Below are 19,440 nucleotides of genomic sequence, written 5' to 3'. Positions count from 1 at the left end.
GCAGCCAAAAGGTGGTGGCAGTTGCTGTGTGTTTGCAGGAGCCTCTGCGCAGACGTGTTGGAGGACAGCTGCACGTTTCCCAGCATTTTGCATATCTTAAGCTCGAGACGCACTGATTCACAGGTCTCGGCGTGGGAGATAAGAGTTGTGCTATATTTCACATGATGCTGAAAGCTGACAGCAGCTGTGTGTTCGGTGGGCTGCTGTGTTTGTACAGCTGATAGCAACTGTGTGTTTCACAGTACGGCATCTGCAACTGGCAGCAGTAGGTGTCTGGGAGCACCAGCCGGCAGAGCTGTCTGTGGGATGGTAACTGCTGAGGAGGATGCTGCGGGGCACCAGCTGGGACCCCCACCAGGTGGGGATGCGTCCTGTAGGTAGCCGTACGTTCCCAGGTTTGGAGGACACAGCAGAGCCGTTCTCTGCTCCTTGTCTCACTTTCTGCACCTTGCATCAGAGCCAACGTGATGTTTCCAACCTAGACCGTGGTCCAGGGGCAGAGGGTTGCAGGAGGAACAGCCGAGGCCTGCATAAGCCCTGCAAATCAGGCAGGAGGGGCTTACTGCACCTGTGGGTCAACTGAAGAATTCCAAGTTTGAGGGATGCTGCATGGTGTCCAACTCATGGTTTCAGGTCTGCTGGGAGGGATCCTGGCACATGGGCCAAGAGGAAGGGGTGCTGGAAGAAGCTGAAAGGCAATGTGAGAAGCGGGCAAGGGGAGAGCAGTCAGCGTAGGGCAGTGGGTATGGCAGCGAGTAGGTGTCAAGGCTGCGAGCATGGCAGACAAAAAGACCGTGACAGATGGGTCAGGGGCTTCTCAACTGCGCTGTTGGGGTGAGGAGGTGTTCATGTGTAGTTCGGAGACAGGGAACGCAGGAGCTGGGTGTAGTGCGGGCGGCAGCAGGAGGAGGCTGTGCTTGGGCAGATCCCATCTGAGGAGAGGTCCCAGGCTGTGCCAGTGCATGGGGGGCTGCAGCCTAGGTCTGGAGGAAAAAAGGGGACAGGGGAGGGGGCTGCAGCCTCCAACTACCTCCTCTGCAGCTGTGTCATCGCCGTGACTTTGCAATGGCTCTTCCATCTGCTAAGCACCTCACTAATAGTAATCCCTGTCAATCCGCTCAGGGACCCGTGGGAATTGCTCAGCGTTAGAGCCCAAATCCTGCTGTTTCCTATTACCGTGTGTTCCCATTTGCTGGAGGCTCACAGCCCCCCTGAGCACTGGGCAGCTGAGGAGCCTGGTTGTACACTGCAGGGGCCACCAGCCCCAGGAGAGAAGGTGACAAATAAATAAGTGAATGCCCGGTGTTGTTAACACAATTAAGTATGCAAGGAACTAATCAGGTGAGACGCTTTTAGTGGTAATTAATTTAATTGCCTGGATTTTAATTTAATGTTCTCCACGAGGTTTCTTTTCCCAGCGCTGCCACCCGCAGTCCCTGCCTGCACCTCCCCCAACTTTCCTGCCTCTGCAGGTCATGATTGATTCCCTGGAGGTGCGCAGGCTGCTGCAGAGGAGCAGGTTTGGGAGCATCCCAGGAGGGGATGGGGATGGAGATGGAGATGGAGATGGAGATGGGCATGGGCATGTTGATGGAGATGGAGATGGGCGGCTTGGGGGAGGTTTGCACCATGGCCCTGTGGTAGCATCCCTGCTGCAGCTGAGCATGCTGGGAGCCCAGCCCTGGGGTTTGAGGGATCTTGGATTTGTTTTGTTTCAATTGCATGGGAAGTTAAATGAAAACAGGCCTGTGCCTGCATTTTCCTCTCTTACTGGGGCAACAAGAAAGATGACGGCAGCAGGACTGAGGGGCTGGGGGCCGCACATGGAGAAGTGTCGGGGATCTCACTAGATAAGTGACGGTACCTGGAGCATGCACCCCAAGTGAGGCAGGGGTGCTCCTGGGCTGACAATGCCGCAGGAAGGGTGTGGGGAAGGAGCAGAGAAGCGGCGAGGACCAGGAAAGAGTTTCAATTAGGAAAGCAAGCTCCATCATGGGGGTCAGCGAGCACAGGGATGAAGGGAGACCTGCCAGGAGTCAAGCTGAGCGAGACCTTGCAGAGGAAATGAAGAGGGGGGTTAGCCGTATAAATACGGAGCAAACAAGGAGAGAAGAGCGGAGCTGGCTCTGCAGCCAGGTTTCAGAGGAGATTAAAGGTAAGCTCGGCAGAGCCTGATACCAAATGAACTCTGAGCAGCAATGCTGAGAGCAAGGGCAGCCCAGGCTGGGGGAGAGGAGGGAGGATAAAACCTGGAGATGGTCCTCTGTTGTGGAGGCACCTTCAAAGAAAATGATGCATTGAAGTCTTGGGGAGCACCTCATCCCCAGGTGAGAACATCTCCTCATCTCCTGTTCGTTAGCAAGGCTCATTAGCAGCTGAGACATCAGTGGCGGTACCCAGTGCTGTGGGGAGAGGGGACGTGTCTCCTGTGCTTGAGAGAAGGAAAAATCTTGATCAGACAGCCTGACCCCACAGCACAGTGGGGCCGCAGGGCGCACTTGGAAGAGGGAGCAATTAAAGATGTGGAGACAAATGGAAAATGGGAGAAAAATACAAGGGGGACTTGCCAGGGATATATCACACCAGATTAACCCGATAGCTCTCTTTGATAAGGGAACTGATTTCCTAAGCCCAGAAATGTGGTCGATGTAATCTGTCTTGACTTCAGTGAAGTATTTGCTATGATGCCACATGGGAAATTATGAGTTAAACCAGAGAAAATGTGGATTAGTACGAGAGTTGGAACACGGCTTAGGAAATGGCTAAAGGGGATCAGATTGTGCTGAAAGGGGAGCTGCTGGGAGGGATGGGGGAGCTTCAGCATCAGCCTTTGGACCACTCTCAGTGGTGTCTACCGTAATGGCTCTGGCCCGCAAGGACCAAGGAGCTCTGGTGGGATGTGGGGGGAGAGCTGCGGGTGGACCTGGGGATTTCTGGGGTGGGAATTTCATGCTGGAGGGGCCAGGATGCTACGTAATGGTGCAAAAGGCACACAGTGCCTGAAGGTGTCTCACTGGTGTGCTTCAGCAGGCGGGCGGGAGGACATGGGTAGTTCAGCTGGTCCTTGGGGTGGGGTTTGACACCCGGGTCCACGTCATGGGGGATGTGGCTGGGAGCCCAGCAGCACCCCACAGAGGCTGGGGGTAGCCAGACTACCTTGTCCCCTGCAGAGATGGATACACCAGCACACATGCAGTAGCAACAATGTGCATCCAGGGATGGTGTGGGCAGCAGATGGAGAGCCCACCTTGGAGAGGAGGAAGGGCCCACAGGCTTGCTCATCCCTAAGGGTCCCAGATCACCCATCTCCAGGGCATTAATCATCCCGAGCACAAACTGGCCCAGGGGAAGGTAGTGCTTCTCCAGGGCAGCCTCTTCCAGGAGACTTCGAGCAGCGACGTGTTGCTCTGCCTCCTTTTTTCAGGCAGCTGAGCACGAGGTGAAGAACCAGGATGCTCTGTGTTTATCTCCAATGGATCACCTGCCCTGCAGCCTGGAGAGTGGCAGATGCCTGAGCGTGGTCAGAAGCAGCAGGCGATGGGGCTGGGGCTTTTTGCACACCAGGCATCCCTGGCCTAAGCCTGGGACTGAGCGCCAGGAGCAGGCAGGAGAGAGGGAAAGGTTCTGGGTACCGGGAGCATGGCGCTGGGCTCCCGGCTGCCCCCGTGAGCCACAGCTCTGCATTCGGAAACACGCGGCCACAGGGCCCGGGGATGGATATAACAAAGACGTTGGGAAATAATGTGCTCTTGAGGTTTGGCACACGGCTCCGTGCATTACAGAATGTTATAAAAATACTGCTAATGGGCCAGAGAGGAGTGGAAACGCGCGGCGGAAAGGCTGCCAGAAGCCGGAGAGCGCACATGGGAGCGGGGAGGCCTTGTGTGCAAAGAGGGGAGGGAGGGAGGCAGCCAGGGCGGGCGTCTGTCCTTCCACTCCCATCCCTCTGTCCCTTTCTAACCTGCTTATCTCCATCCTGACCCGGCGACTCTGCCCGTTTGCACCTCTGCTTTCACCCCTCTGCCCAGCTTTGGGGATGCCCAAGCGCTGCCAGCTGTGCTGCTGGCCCCCTTCGCTCTGCCCGCTGCCTAACGAGGCTGCTGCCTGGTGGGCTGGGGTGCAGGCAGGGATGGGGTCTGCACGGGAGAGGAAATACAGAAAAATCCCCTCCAGCAGCAGGGATACAAGTCAGGATGCAGGCACTGGAGTTGCGCTCCGCATTGCCGTGGCGGCACAGGGGCTCATCGCCCGGTGCCAGCCCCAGCCCTGCCCCATGGGCATTGCTGCCTCCCAGATGATGGTGGGAAAGGCACTGGCAGTGGGCAAGCGGCTCCAGGCTGGCCTCCTTCCTCCATGTCTGTCACTGCAGCGGCTGGCGAGAGAAAGGGGAAAAAACATGCGGTTTGACGGAAAACGACATGGAAAAACAACCAAATTAACAGAAACACAAACAAAGCAAAACCAGAGAGAGGGAGGGGGGAAGGGGCACAGCAACAGGAACCACATGTGAGCAGGGAGGCAGGGAGAGCCCGAGTGTGTTCTCTGGCCTGATTAGCAAGCGATCAAACATCGGCCACTAATAAATAATCAGAGCCTCCCTTTTCTCTGTCTTAGAAGTCCCTTTCCTCCCAGCTGGGCTCCAGCTGCAACCGGAGGATTGGACTGCAGTTTGCATCTTTTTTTGTTGTTGTTTTTCTAACTTTTTCTTTTTCACCCATCCAAAATGAAGAAGAAACAAAGAAGGTAACCTCTCAATGTGAGACGTATACCTCCAGCTCCCCAGGAGAGGGAGGCAGCACCAGGGCAGGTGTGAGCATCCCGTGATGGGCACTGGCTACACAGCGGAGGAAAGCAGTGCTGGGGACCGATGTCTGCCTACCTGCTTCCACTGGTTGTTTTGGTGGGAAAAACTGCAGGAGGGCACTGGAGACATGCTGTCTTGGGAAAATAGAGGTTTGGCAGGCTCCAACAAGCCAGCAGCAAGGATGCCTCTGCCACAGGGCAGGGTGCTGTCAGTCAGGCCAGTGCTCCTGCGGCTGGCACGGCTGCTGATGGAGAAGCACGGGCTCAGGGTCAGCGCGTGCAGATATTTCCCTGCTTGTGGCCAGTGATCTGTGACGCCAGGCTTGTTTTTTTTTTAAAAGCCCTTTTGATGGATTTTTCCCCTATGAACTTATCCAATCCCTTCCCGCAGCCATGTAAACTGAGGCTATTTCGAGAGCAGCAAGTTAAACATGACTGCGACCGTTCCCCAGCACCAGGGCCAGCTGGCAGAGAGCAGCGCCTGCCCCTGCGATTCATCCCTCTCACCCTCCAAATGTGCTCCTGCCCCTTGGGGATGGCCCTGTGCAAGGTCAGCCCCCAGGCTGTGCCCAAGCAGCGCTTGGGGCAGGACTATGTTAACCTCGACCAAATCTATGGCAGGGATGGAGCTAATAAATTTAAGCATGTGGCTGCTGATACTCCGGCAGTGGGAGATGCACCCCAAAGCTGTTGGGTTTGTTGCTATGGTTGTGGTTGATTTTTCCCCACATGCCTGTGGCACTGGGGGCTGGGTAGTTGCAAGGGCCCTGGGAGACTTCACAGCCAAGCATCACCTTCCTGGTTCCCAAGAGCCACAGAAAGAGACTCTTATGGACGAGGTCAACCAGGTTGCAGGAGTGCTTCGTTCATCAAAATTCGGCTTTATTTCATGAGGCATGCAGGCTCTCCAATCACTGCCTTTCCATGCCAAGCTGTTTGTTCGTTGCTGGGAAAATTCAATGGATGAATTTTGCTGCCTGTGCCCATCTTTTGGGTCTTGGCCTGGCTGGGAGCTGGAACGGCATGCTGGGTAACAATATGCAAATTGCCATCCCAGCTTTTTAAGGAGAAGGCAAAAAAAAAACCCAAACCCAACCAAAAACCCCACCACGCTCCCAAATGCAATTAGTCCTAATCGAATTAGGAGCTGGACTAGAAAAACAAACACGTTTGCAGGCAGCGGGTGACCTTTCTGCCCCATCTGGCGGGATGCATGCTGCCGTGCCACAGCGGGAAGGGCTGAATGAAGCCGTGCCCCATGGCCCGCGTGTGCATGCACTCGCACGCTTGCACCCACGCATGCACACACCCGCGCCCCGCTGCGTTCCTCCCGTCCTTTCCCTTGCTGGGCTGGGCAGCCTGCCCAGCTGCAGCATAGCAGAGTGATGCTTCTTTGGCTCGCTATGTAAAATATGATAATCTGGGGCAGCCGGTGTCAGAAACAATAAAAATATCCCCTCTCCCATCCTTGCGGCCCCTTGCTTCGTGCGGGGGAGCCGGGGGCAGCGAGGAGCGTGCGGCGGTGGGGCGAGCGGAGCGGCACGTGGCATTTATTAGGTGCCGCAGCACGAGACCGCAGCGCCGGCAGCTCTGCCCCGGCCTCGCCGATGCTGTGGCCTGCAGAGCCCCTGCCAGAAGGAAGAGCATGCCTGGGAGGTGGCCAACGCATGCAGGGTCCCATGTCCCATGGCAGGTACCTGAAAGGGACATGGCCTCATGCTTGATCCCACTGACCGATGAGCTCATGCCAGGTTGGGTGCTATGGAGAGCTCGTAGCTTCACCTGAGTCATGACAGGAGCATCGCATGGCAAGAGGGCACCAAGAAGTGGAGAAGATGGTCACCCCCTTGCCAGCCCACTCCCCAGCGCGGAGGTGGGGGAGTTTTGGGGCTGCTGGTGACCAGCCAGAGCCAGGGATGGAGCATCCATTAGAGAGAGGGTGCTCGAGGTGTAAGAACCCTCTTGGTGAGCACCCAGCGGGGTCCCAATCTTTGGACCTACATGTGGAATGAGCCCAGAGGCTCCCTGTGCATCCCCTCCTACAGCAGGGCTGGGGACGTACTCATGGGATGGGGCAGGGGGCAGCCTGGCTCTTGCCCCCTGCCCTGTCCCAGCAGCTGCTGTGCTGGAGAGAGGAAAAAGGGCTTTGGGGCTTGGCAGCATCCTGGGAATCCTTCCCCGTCCTTGCCTAGCACGAATGCCAAAGGCTGCATGCAGCACCAGCATCCCGTGTCCCAGGCGGATGGCAGCACAGCCTCCTCCCGTTCTCCTGAGGTTTGTTTATCCTCCTTAACATGACAAAACCAGCCCCGTAATTAAAAAAGCCCAAGTCCAGTCTAAACAGCTTCCCACAGCCCCTGCTCTGCAGTGCTTGGAATTAGGGATGCCCAGGGCTGGGTGGCCTCTGTGCCAGGAAGGGTTTTGTCTCGGCTGCTCTTAAATGCCCCTTGTCAAAATATTTGGTGTGATCTTCCTGCCACCCACCGGCAGTGGGTCCCCAGCTTCGAGGGCACTGGGAGGGGAGGGACCGGCCACCTCCTGTCACTGCAGCCATGGGGCAGGGAGCAAAGGGGTCGATGCCCCCCACATGTGGATGCTGCTTTTCCTTCTCCACTCACAGCTCCACACGGCTGTGTCACTTAAAGAAAATCACAGTCTGCTTCCCAGACGGTGCTGGAAGAAGAAACCCTGCCTATGTCACCAGCATGAGGAATAGCTCTTGCCTGTCACTGGCCACATGTGCCCATGTCTGCAGGGACCCAGGCCAGGTAGTCTCTCCAGGGACAGGAGGACCCCACAGTGGGGATCCTCTGTGACCGCATCCCTCCCGCCTGGAAAGAGAGGAGATGGCAGGCAACAACGAATCCTCATCTTTTCCCAGCTCCCAGTGCTTCTCCATCCCTCTCCGAAACTGCTGGTGGTGGGTGGGAACCATGGTGGGGCCCAGGCAGGCAGTGAGGTCCTGGCCGAGGGCTCAGCAGGGTCAGGGCAGGATCCGGTGTACTTCAGTGTGAAAGACATTGTCATTAGCTATGGTTTCTCAAGCTGGTGCGTCTGCTGTAAATAATTTAGCAGAGTAAATGTGTGCTAACAGCAGGTCAGGGCGGGGAGGAGAGGAGAGGGAGGAGAGTCTTGGGTCTGGAAAGCAGGGAAGGGCGCTGGGAATAAAGCGAGATTATTTCCCTCCCGTTAGCAGGATGGGGTGGTGTCTCCCCCCTGGAAAAGAAGTCAGAGGGTTCCCATGCCCGATGGATCCCTTCTCTCCCCAGTCCCCTCCTGAGCTGTCAGCATCGGTACCAGAGGCAACTACAGGACAATTTCCAGTTGCTCTTGCTCCAAGCACTTTAATGCTGTTTAAACAATTACGCAGTTGATAAATTTTGACAAGAAGAGATAGAAATAGCCTGGGAGAGCCACGCAGTAGAAATACTCTAAACAGATGTCCCTTTTCTCCCCCTTCTCTGCTCCCTGGGGGTCTTTATCATTTGCTGCCAACTAAACAAGACAGTGTTTGCATGAGTTGGGATGGTGGGGAGGGGGAGCAAAATGCCTTATTAAAATGGTTTAAGATACCATCCCTAGGGTGACGGCTGCTTGTTTTCTCTCCAGGATGGTTTCCTCTGCACCGACGGGAGCCGTGCACAGCCTGCCAAGCGCAGATGTGGCTAACGGCGGGCCGTTCATCCCTCTCCCTGCTAGCTCACAGGGTACCAGACTGGGCAGCCTGGCTGCTGGTGGTGTAGGGGAGGCAGAGGGGTGCGGGGCATTTGCCAAAAGCAAGTGAGTAATGACAACCTGCTGTGCCAAGCAGCATGGGGAAATTTGGTCTCCCTCTGGGCATGTGAAGAGCTGGAGCCCAACAGTGCCTGCACAGAACCTCATGCAGCAGGACCAGCAGTCGCTCCCCAGTGCTGCAGTTTGCCCCCGCTGAGAGATGTGGAGGACAGAGCGACCACAAAACCGGGGCCAGACCAGAGTCAGGTCTACAGGGGAAGCCTGATGGCCTCCATGGCTGAGGTCGGACATGTAGGGAGAGGAGATGATGCTGCTGTCCATCTCTGGAGGCCAGGATATCACTCAGTGGGTCAATGCCAGGAAACCACGGGGAGGTTAGGAGCCAGAACCGAGACCTTGGTGCTGTATTCTTGCTCATGTTGGGCTGCCCTGTTTTGACCATTCCCAACCCCAGATGTTTTTCCTTGCCACAGCCTTATATTGTGTGTGGCTTCGTGCTGAGCACACTCCAACTCAGTGCATGTTGCACAAGGAGCAGCCTTGTGCAGCATGGGTTGTCACGTGTTATGGGTGCACGTGCCATGTTCTCTCAGTCAGGGAAGAAAGCAGAGGGCTGCGAGCAGCTCTCTGCCTTTCAGCTGCTTTCTGGATGCTGTGCAACCTGTGTTGGTCTGAGCCAACACCTGGGGACCCGGGCAGGCTGGAGCCAGGGAGCTGTGAAATACATTGTGTGCATGGCGAACAGGCTGGGAATCATTGTCTGTTGTTGTCTTTGGAGTTGACATGGTGCCGTTCACTTTTTTGGGCAATAGCTGCCTTCCTGAATCGCTGCCTCTGATGGCGGGGGACACACTGATGGCATGGCCTGCAGGGCCCGAAACACACTTCTCCCGGAGAAGTGCGCAAGGTGGTTTGCGCTCTCAAAGCTATCCCTGTGGCAAGGCGAGAGCCCAAAGGATCCGGTGCTGCACAGGTGTTTGAGCGTCTGAGCACAGAGCGGAGGGTGCTGGGCAGAAAGGTACCCATGCAGGTGTCTGGGCAGTTGTTGGTTCGGGCCACGACGACCTGCCCGTGTGTACCTGTGCATCGCTACCTGCATGCTGCAGCATCCCTGTGTGTACAGCGGTGTGGTTGCATGGCCCAGCCTGCTTGAAAGACTGTGTGCAATGACTTTGAATGTGCTTTTGCAAAGAGGGGATCCTGGCGTGGAGGGTCTGTGGCTGTTGTGGGCACTTTTCTGGCTCCTGATTGATTTCCTAACGCTCAGTCCTTGGTGCTGGATTCCTCTCTGCTCTCTGCATTTGGACCCAAGCTGCTCCCCCTTCCCTCTGTGCCTGACTTCCTTGAGTCACCAGCCAGGTGCAGCTGCCCTTTGCAAAAGCTCTTCGGCCTCATCAGCTTCTTCCTCCTCTTCTTCCCTTGCCCTCACTGAAACCCAGGGACCCGGACTCCAGTGCTGCGCTGGGGACACAGGGCAGCCCCTGCCACCTCCCATTCCCCTCCCTGCCAGGGAGAAGAGCCTCGGCTCGGTGGGAAGCAGAGGGGTCAGAGCCTGAATGAAAAGGAAGAAGCAGAAACTGAGGCACAGGCTGGGGAGCGATTTCCCAAAGCCACACAACTAAGCTTAGAAACCAGACTAGTGGTTCAGTGCCCTCCTCACCCTACATGGCTTCCCAACTGGGGTGTGCTGGGTTGGGGTCCCCCCACCCCAGGGCTCCGACCCACTGCAGCCCACCCTGGGGAAGCAGCATGCTCTAGTCACAAAGGACTGGGTCCCTGCATCTCACTGTGGAGCGGGACAGCTCATGGGCAGCCAGCCTGGAGACATAGCCCATGGGCAATGTCCACACGTGCTCCCCTTTCTGCCACAGCCTTCGTCATCCAACCCTTCTTCCCATACCTCCTCCTTCTCCCGCTGCCTGGCCAAGCAAGCCAGAGCTGGCTGAGCATGGCTGTCCAGCATGTGGGTTTATTTCTGCTTCTCTCTGCTCCCTGCAGCAGCTCCTGGCCTGCAGCAGGGACACAGAAATGTGAAGCCTCCGGAGGGGGGAATTCCCATATCTCCAGTTGTCCTGTTGCATTGGACATAAGTGGTGAAATAAGGTCCAAAATCAGATCCCTGCACTCCTCCTGGAGAAGAGAGCATGGAGGGAGCTATCTGGTCCGGTGGCCACCCCTGCTATTCACATTAATGCAAAGCAGGTGGGAAAATGCTGCTGGGTTGGGGACTGTGCAAGAGCACCAGGCTGCTCCTTGCTGCAAGTGCCGGTGGTGACACTTGGCTTTTGCAACTGAGGCTTGCCTTGCTGCAGCAGCATAAGCACACCAACAATGCTCCCATTGCCTCCAGAGGCTCAGGAGGTGAAACACCACTCACTTTTTTAGCTGCCAAGGCAGTGTTTGTGGGTGTGATTTTTGCCGTAGTGCTGCGGGGGCTGCTGTGTCGGCCCATGGAGGACACTGAGGGTTTTGTTCAGAAGTGAAAAAGTGTGGTGGGCTTTTTCACAGGCATTAAAAAGCTCGCAAAGCTGCTGTGACACATAGTCGTTGCAGGCATTGTTTTGCTGCATTCCCTTCTCTCGCTTCCCTGTCTCCCAGTGAGTGGTGGATCAGAGCAGACCTCAGAGATGATTCTCACTTGGCACAAGCAGAGCAGCTGCTTGGTGCTGGTGGCAGTGCGAGGTCTGTGCTGCCACACACCTCCAGGGCTTAATTATGATGAAAACAAGCAAAATTGCACAGAGCACAGAAGATACGTCCTGCAGGAAGGTGGCAGGATGGAGACACCCCAAACTGTGACTTTGCATTGGGACAGGATGGCCAAAAAGACCATTCTGGGGCTTTCAGAGCCAGGATTGAGCCAGCTCTGCCAAATGCTGCGTATGTCCAACAAAGAGACAATTTTACCTCCTTGTAGATTGGTCCTGGGATGTTAAGGGAGGAGTAGTTAGAGAAGGACCTTGGAAAAGCAGGGAAAGTAAAGAAGGATGCAAAGGGAGCAGGGGGAACTGCTGAAAGGAGAAAGACTTAAAATAGTCTGTTCAGTGGCTTCAAGAGGAGCTGGAAGGATGCCCTGACTCCCGTTGGTAATTACCTCCAAGCGGAGAAGATACTGTATACTAAACCAGCAAGCAAAGCCATAACTAGAGCCAATGACTGGAAGCTGAGCACAGCCACGTTCAAATTAGAAATGAGGCTCATATTTTTAATAGAAAAAATGATTAAGCATCGGAACAAACTGCCAAAAGCAGTGGCGGCTCCTCTGTTGCTTGTTATCTGCAGAGCAAGGCTGGCTGCCTTGCTGAAAGATGATTCAGTCAAACACGAGTTATTGGGCTCAATAGAGGAGTCACGGAGGGACGTAATGGCCTGTGCAACCCAGGAGGTCAGGTGAGATGAACTAATTTTCTCCTGTGGCCTTCAAGTTGGTGAGTTAAGGAAGGTGCATATCCCTGTCTTGCAGATTTAGCCTCGCGGTGGCTGTTTCTTTTGTCAGATAATGTGAGTCGGGTGTTTGGCGGTGCAGAGCAGGGCTGTGAGGACAAACCTGCAGCACAACAGGCTGTGGGGCATTTGGAGGATGCTGCATGTCCCTGCGTAGGATAGGGCTGAGACCATGTCCCTCATCCCCTGCATCTTCTGAGACAACTGGTGCTCATATCTGGCCTGAAAGACATCAGGAGAGCGGAGTTTATAAGGAGCAAAATGAGGGAGGTGGGGAAGGGCAGAGCTGCCCTTGCTGGGTCTAAACTGATTTAGTCCAACCCTGTGCAGGGATGCTGTGGGACAGTGATGGGATGGGAACGATGGTGGCTTTCCAGATGTCTCAGCCAGCCGTGCTCCCTGCAGTACTGAGCTGCTCAGGCCAGCGCGGGGAGGTTAAGCAAGGCACTGGGGGAAGCTGCGAACTAGCACCCTGGAGCAAGATGCCTGGGAAGGGGACGGTCGGCAGCAGTCCTGCGGAGCTCAGGAGGATCACGGCTCCTCGCCCTGCTCCATCCCGGCTCCCTGATGCCTCAGCTTTGTGTGCACCCTGCTCCCAGCCAGGAGGAGCCGAGCAGTGGCTCAGCACTGGGGTGTCTGCAAGCACAGGGAAGGCAGAAAAGCAAAATGGACCAAAATGGGATGAGATGGCTCGAAGCTGAGAAAGGGAAGGGGGAAGGGAGACAGGGAGGAAAGACTCATGTGAGACATTAGCGTGAAGGAGAAGAAGCTCCCGCAGCCCTCCTCCGAATGAGGGATTGACAGAGAGCTTTTGATTAGGAGCCGAACGGAGATAATGTGCCATCAAATGGCAGTGGGGAGGGAGCTGTGAGCAGCTCCCCGCTAACCTCTGCCTCCAGTGTGCAGACAAGAGCTTGGCACAGCACACCCAGAAGCACTTACCTCCCTTAATGGCCGGGCAGAGCCTCTCAGGCTGCCCCATTAGGAGCTGCCTCCCTAGGCGAGCTGGCACAAAGTGCTCGGCCAGCCCAGGAGCAGTCATGCCACGGAGCCGACGATGCCACCTCCAGCCTCGGCACTCCCAGCCTCTCCAACTGGGCGTAAGGCAGTCCGTGAGAGTGCAGCGGGGCAGCACACTGGTTTAGGGTGAGACCATGTTAGTTCGTCTCTTTTTGAAGCCATCTGACACCCCCAGGAGCAGCAAGAGCCATGCATCCCTCGGGGGATGCTGGGCACCCTGCAGGTTGCGGTGCAGCTTCCTTGTGCAAAGGTGCTGATGTTGCACAGGGGAACACAGCCCAGGCAGGAGGAATTGGTGGTCCAGGGTAGCAAATGGTCCATGGTGGGCTTGCAACTGAGCTGGAGATGTGGGGTTTCAGGCTGGTATTGCTCATGGGCAAAGCAGCACCTACCACCCCAGGGTCTCCACCAGCACCGTCCACGCAGCAGGCACGGGCAAGCCTGTACAGGGCAGGCAGCCCAGCAGAGACACAAGAGGAGGAGGATGCAGGCCCAGCGCAGGGCAGCTTTTACCTACTAAGGAAGCTAACATGCCAGTGGCTGCTGCCAGACACGATCTGGGGCACATATCGGCAGGAGGAGCTGGCTCTCCTCGTGCTAGGAGGGGGCCAAGTCTCATTCACCTATTGCTTCAGCAGTGCTCCCTGCTTTGCATGAAAGAGGTGCTTTGATTGCTGACATCTGTAGACAATCAGATAAGAATTAGAGTTATTCCTCTCGGCATAAATGGTATTTCTAATCTCATAATCCCTTAATATTGTTCTCACCAGGATGTGGCCACTGCTAATCCCTGAGAGTTTGTTCTTGGGCAAATTTCAGGGAAGCCAGGGAGGTGCAGGAGGAGGGGTTGACCACCTTCCCTTCCCTTGCCCACAGAATCCCTCCCGGGTGTGAAGCAGGCACAGAAGAGCTGGTCAGGCAGCAGTCCCTCTTGCCAGGCGGAGGATGCTCATGCTGGGATGGAGGTGTTTGCAGAGCCCTTTCACCACTGCTGCAAAGAGCCCCCCACGGGTTTTCCTGTCTGCATCCCTGCCCTGGCTTTGTCTCTTGGCTGAGCAGCTCTATGGCACCAGCAGCAGGCTCCAGCCTGGTTTTGCCACTGGGCTGCTTTCTGAAAGCAGAGGCTGATCCCTGAGGAACAGCCTGGGGCCTCCATGTGTGTGCTGGAGAGGTGCAGCGAGGACAGCATCCTGCTGCGGTGGGGCTGCAAAAGCCAAGGTCCCCAGGCAGCTGAGGGTGGTAGTGCTTTGTAAAGACCCTGGGCTACATTTAGCCCTAATTTTGCATCCTCCTCAGGCTAGAGTGGGCAGAACCACTTGGGTTGCTCCTTACCCCCTGTCCTGATGTTGGTGCACTGGATACAAATGTGCCTCTCTCCAGCAACCCACCATGGGCTTCCCTCCTGGCCATCTTGCTGGCACAGTCGAGGTGAGAAGGGGGCTGGAAACCTCCTGCCGTCTACCCAGAACAGGCAGGGATTGCCATTTCTCTTGTCCCCGCTGCATCTTCCCTTCCACAGCCCACCCCAGCTGTGCCACAACAGCTCCACTGGCCGATACTGAACCACAACAGGGGCTTGCACACAAGCTGCCAGCAGGAGCTGGAATGAAATCCAGCCTGGGTGGTGTCGGACTCCCCTGCTGCCTGCAAGCCATGTGCAGCCCACTGTGGTGCAGGGATGGAAGTCCTGCCCTGGATGCCAACCCATCCCCGTGCGTGAGGGCTGAGCTAGCAGCCGCTCAAGGGAGCAGCTTGCAATGCAGAGGTGAGCAGAGGGTCTTGGTGTGCTGGTCTCTGCAGGCACAGCTCTGTGCCTTCCCTGTCTTGTGGGTTCCTTCACTTTTACAGCAGCTGTTGCTTCTGCCACTTCAAGTTTTTCCCCCCTTTTCTTCCCCAGACAGGTTGGGGACAACTGCTTCAGCCGTGTCCTGGGCATCTTCTTGATATTGGCAAGGTGAAGGTGTTGGAGATGGCTTGGTAGCCATCAACACCCAATAAGTCTGCATCTGTCCATGAGGTTTAGAGAGCCCCATGCTGGCACAACATGCCCATGGCATGGGCACGCAGCAGGGCAGAGGGTGCAGAAGGAGGCAGCTTCCCCTGGGAAGCGTGCCCATCACCATCCCCTCTGTGCTCCTCTCCCAGCATCCTACCCACTGGGGTACCAGCATCCCTCCCCTCTGCCATGCTGAAACCTGTCTGTCATTGCCTTGCAGCCCTGAGCGATTTGTTACTATAGCTACGTTTTTCCATGCAGGGAGAGCACAGATCTCTGCCGGGCTGAGGTCTCCCTCTCATTTCTGCATGGCTGGAAGGAAAGAAGGGGGCTTAGCCTCGAGGCCAGGCAATGCAGACTGTGCTGTGAGGATGCCATGGCGGCAGGATTCGGGACACAGAGGTGCAATGGTGCAACTTGTCCGGGAGTCCCTTTATATCTTGCAAACACCAACACTCTGCAAAGTCCCTGGGGAGTGAGGGGTGGATGGTGTTGGCTTGTAATGAGCCAGCATAACACCATGGTGCATTTCCCTCCTGGTTTCTGAAGGCTGGCAATTGGAGAAGGAGCTAGCAGATACCCTTGTTGCACTGGGAGACACTAGTTTTCAGATTCCTAAGCATTATGCCCGGAAAGGGGAAATGAATGGGTTTTGCTATTCACTGCCAACTTCGGAAAAATGCCCTAGAAGTCAGAGCCAGCTGAAAGTTTTTGGTGAATTGGGAAGTTAGAGAATTAAGTGCTTGGGTTCAAGATTTTGCTCATTTTATTTTTGTTTGGTGAGGTTTTTAATGAAATTGGAGGGAGCTCCAAAAGGAAAAACCCTGGAAACTCAACCTTCCATTTAAAATCACCAGAAGCAACAAAACTGCTGCTGTTGTCGTGTTTCTGTTGGATGCAAACAAGCTGCAGAGCAGCCACAAATGTGTGAAACCCTTTGGCATGGCCAGATCCCTGGTGTTCACCAGGGTGAGCTGCAGGGAGGACAGTTTGCTCCATCCCCATTTGGGTGTCCCCTTGGCTGCAAACAGTCGCTGCCTGCAGGTGTGCCTGCACTGGCTGGGGAGGGGATGGGTCCGTGATGGTGGATGGGTGAGCAAACACCCTTCTGGGCACCCTGGGGCTGGTGTAGGTGCAGAGCTGCCAGGGCACAGCAGGGGCTTACCAAGCCCTGAGACAGGAGGGGTGGGAAGGAGACGGGTAAGTGTGTTCACTGGCCCTGGGACCACGGACCTCTGCCCCTTCCCGTGCTAGGACGGTGCTCTCCCCCTCGCTGGGATCCCCTTCCCTGCAGGACCACCACCCCTCTGCCCAGAATTTGGCCTTGCCCTGTGCCAAATCCTGGGCAGAGAGCCCCCGAGGGCAGATAGACGTCCCAGTCTGGCCTGGGGGACAGCTTTGGCCCCAAGCTGCGCCAGCGTACTGAAAGATGCCGTAGGGCATTGCATCTGTGGTGGGAGGGCAGTGACAGCGTCCCCTGGACTCTGATGACCTCCAGAGTGGATTGCGCCTGTGTTATCTCCATCCCCTTGGACAGCCCCGTCCCTATCTCTTAAAGCTTGTTCAAACCAGCCCTTTTTGTCCTCGGGGCTGGGATAACATCTCTGCACACAGCCAAAGGCCCTCCTGGCTCCATGGTAATCACCCAGAGCTGCACCAGGAAAAGCAGATAATTAAATTCAGGCCCTCGCTTCTCCCCCAGCAAGCAGAGGCAGCGAGGTGGCAGTCCTGCAGAGACTTTATCTGGGGCAGGGGGCAGAAATTTCAGTCTTGATCTTCCCCATAGCTGCTGCTGGTATGTGGCCACTGAGACAGAGACCTGCTCCCCCCATCCGGCCATGCCTCGCTGGCTTATCATTTCCAATCCTATCAGAAACAAAACTGCTGCTGCTTAATGCTTCATTACAGGCTGTTATGTGTCTCCTGCACTGCCCAAGAGAGCAGCAAGGAGGGCTCTGACTCTATTTAATAACTGTTTCATGGTTCCTAATTGACAGATAAAAACGCTACTAACTCAGTTTCATCGAACATAATCCATGGGCAGGAGCAGTGGTGCCCTTCTGGAGCCCGGGCAGCAGCTTGAGTTTTGATCCATTATTTTGACATGGGAAATCCGTAACACACCGATCTGCCATCGCAGTGACGGGTTTACACCTCACTTTTTCCTCTGTTGGTTTTGGCTTTTACAATCTTGGGGGAAGTATTTGGGGAAGGATAGCCAGCGCGGACAGAGGAAGTGAGATGGTGGCCGGTGCTTCATTTCGGGGGGCTGTTCCTGCAAGGGTCTGCAGCACCCCTGGCACAGTGCTTTGCAGCAAGGGTTGGCTTTGCAGCACGTCCCTGCGGGGCTACTTCTGTGGTCCACTCGGGGCCATGCCTCACGCTGGCAGGTCCCCAGCCCCAGGACTGTCCCCCTGTGGCTGCCAGGCTGAGCCATGCTTGTACCCAGAGGATATCTGCCAAGCCTTTCAGCTCTGGTAGGAAAGCACCCATACTTGCTCAGATGAAACAAGAAAGGATTTATTCTTGTAAATTCAAAGATGTCGGGAAACCAGGGCGTTTCTTTGTGCACTGCTCAGTTAGCAGGATCTCATCAGTGCCTGGGGGTTTCTCCTGCCCCTTTTTGCTGGCACAGGTGACCAAGTGACCCAGAATTCTTCCATGCTCTGTGTTGAGAAACACCAGCCAGACAAGCCCCTGCTCTCCCAAGGGACACACAGGCAATCGCACGGCCAAAAGTGCAGGGCCAGAATGTGCAAATATGAACGAGGAGTGTTGCAGAGGCAGGATTCAAAAGCCAGGTGCTGGACCTGAAACCTGCTATTCAACCCAAACACATGGGGATTTGCTTTATCAGTTCCCACCTCGGGCCAGCCCTTAAAGAAAGTCTTTGGAAATGTGATTTTTCAGAGCTTTCTCCTCCCATCACAGTGGCTGGAAGCTTAAATACCAGCTGGGAGTTCCACAGATATTTTTGACCACCAGAGGGGTTGAATTGCGCGTGGGGTGGAAGCAGAATCATTCCCAGGTGGTGTGGGCAGAGATGGAGTTGCAAAGGAGAAGTGTCGCAGGCCCATAGCTCTATGCAGAGCAAAGCAAATCTGACCGTGGCTGAAGGCATTCTTGGAGGATGAGAGGTTATTAGGAGTGAGCGCTTCAGGGACAACACGGAAGATATTGGTTTAAATAAAAATGACCATAACAGCAGCTCTAACAGGACCCTGTGGGTCACTTGGAGGAGAATCAGAGGCAGCAGAGCTCCAGTGCTGGCACACTTGGAGCATTTCCTAGCTGCAAATATCGTGCTGGAGAGAGCCAGGACTGCTGCCCATGATCCTGAGCGAACCAGGAGCGGGGATCGGGACAGGGGCGCAGGCGCTGTGCCAGGGTGTGCGGTGCACACCGGGATGCCTAAAGAGCATCACTGCAGCAAGGTTAGAGGCTCGACCCGCCGTGACCTGAAGGGCACGCTGGACCATTTGCAGCACTGCCAGGAGCCGCAGTGCCGGGAGATGGATATCCGTGATCTCAGCCAGTCGCAGGGGGCCGCGATGGAGGTCAGATTCCCATGGTGTGAGTCAGCTGCATTCCTCCCCAGGGTCAGCGAACTGTGCTGGGCTTCGGCGGCCTCGGCTGTCTCCGGCCTCGACGCTTGCAGTGATTAACTGCACTGAAGATGCTTGGTTGGGTGGACAAAGCAAAGGCTAAGGGGCTGCAGCCAGCTGGGGACAGCTTCATCTGCTCATCCATGGGAGAGAAGAGCCGTTTCTTGGCCACCCTTCATACCAAGAGTGCTTTTATCAATGGGGTGTGAAGGTGTGATAAAATGCTACCAGCTATCTCCATAGACAGCTAATCCATTGCTATAGATTTGTTGTTAGGGAATCCAGCAGACCCATACAGTTCCTTGTAGCTGGCTGTAACTCTCGTGCCATGGTACAGCCACCTGCAAAGCCAACTGCTCTTGTCATGATACGGAGCTGCGTCATGCTGTGCTATCGGCAAACGGAGACATGATGCAAGATAATAGCCAAGCTGACAAGAGAACATGAGTCTCGGCATGTAACAGAAATTTTTGTCCACTCCAGGGATTTTTCTGCTTGAAGTTTTTGGAGTGTTTCATCCTGATCACTGTGCTTCCATCGGAATCGGGCATTTTGCAGAGGAACCCTCCAATGCCCTTCAGCTTTCCCATCAAATGTGATGGGCAGACCATCTGCTGGACCTGCAGCACAGACAGCAACAGGCTGCGCCAAGGTGGCTTTGCATTACCAGAGCTCTGTCACCAAGTCCCTTCCTGCTCAAGGGAATTTAAACCACCTGGAGCAGCTCCCTCTGTGAGGACACGGCTTCCCTGGGGCCAGCTCGCAGCCTGGTACTTGCATTGAGCAGCTTGTGTTGAGTGCAAGGCTCAGTCCAGCACATTCATGCATTAGAGTGGG

The 19,440-nt window shown here is 55.6% G+C and overlaps 1 protein-coding gene across 6 annotated transcripts in view; it reads left to right on the top strand.

Annotated features, from left to right (window-relative positions):
• CNTFR (ciliary neurotrophic factor receptor) overlaps nucleotides 1-19,440 on the top strand; it is a 212,789-nt gene that overhangs the window by 152,303 nt on the left and 41,046 nt on the right. The window lies entirely within an intron of this gene.

This window comes from Aquila chrysaetos, chromosome Z (genome assembly GCF_900496995.4).
Source record: "Aquila chrysaetos chrysaetos chromosome Z, bAquChr1.4, whole genome shotgun sequence".
In the NCBI taxonomy this organism is placed as follows: Eukaryota; Metazoa; Chordata; class Aves; order Accipitriformes; family Accipitridae; genus Aquila; species Aquila chrysaetos.
Note: the sequence above shows the minus strand (reverse complement) of the source record. Positions and strands in the feature narration are given on the sequence as shown.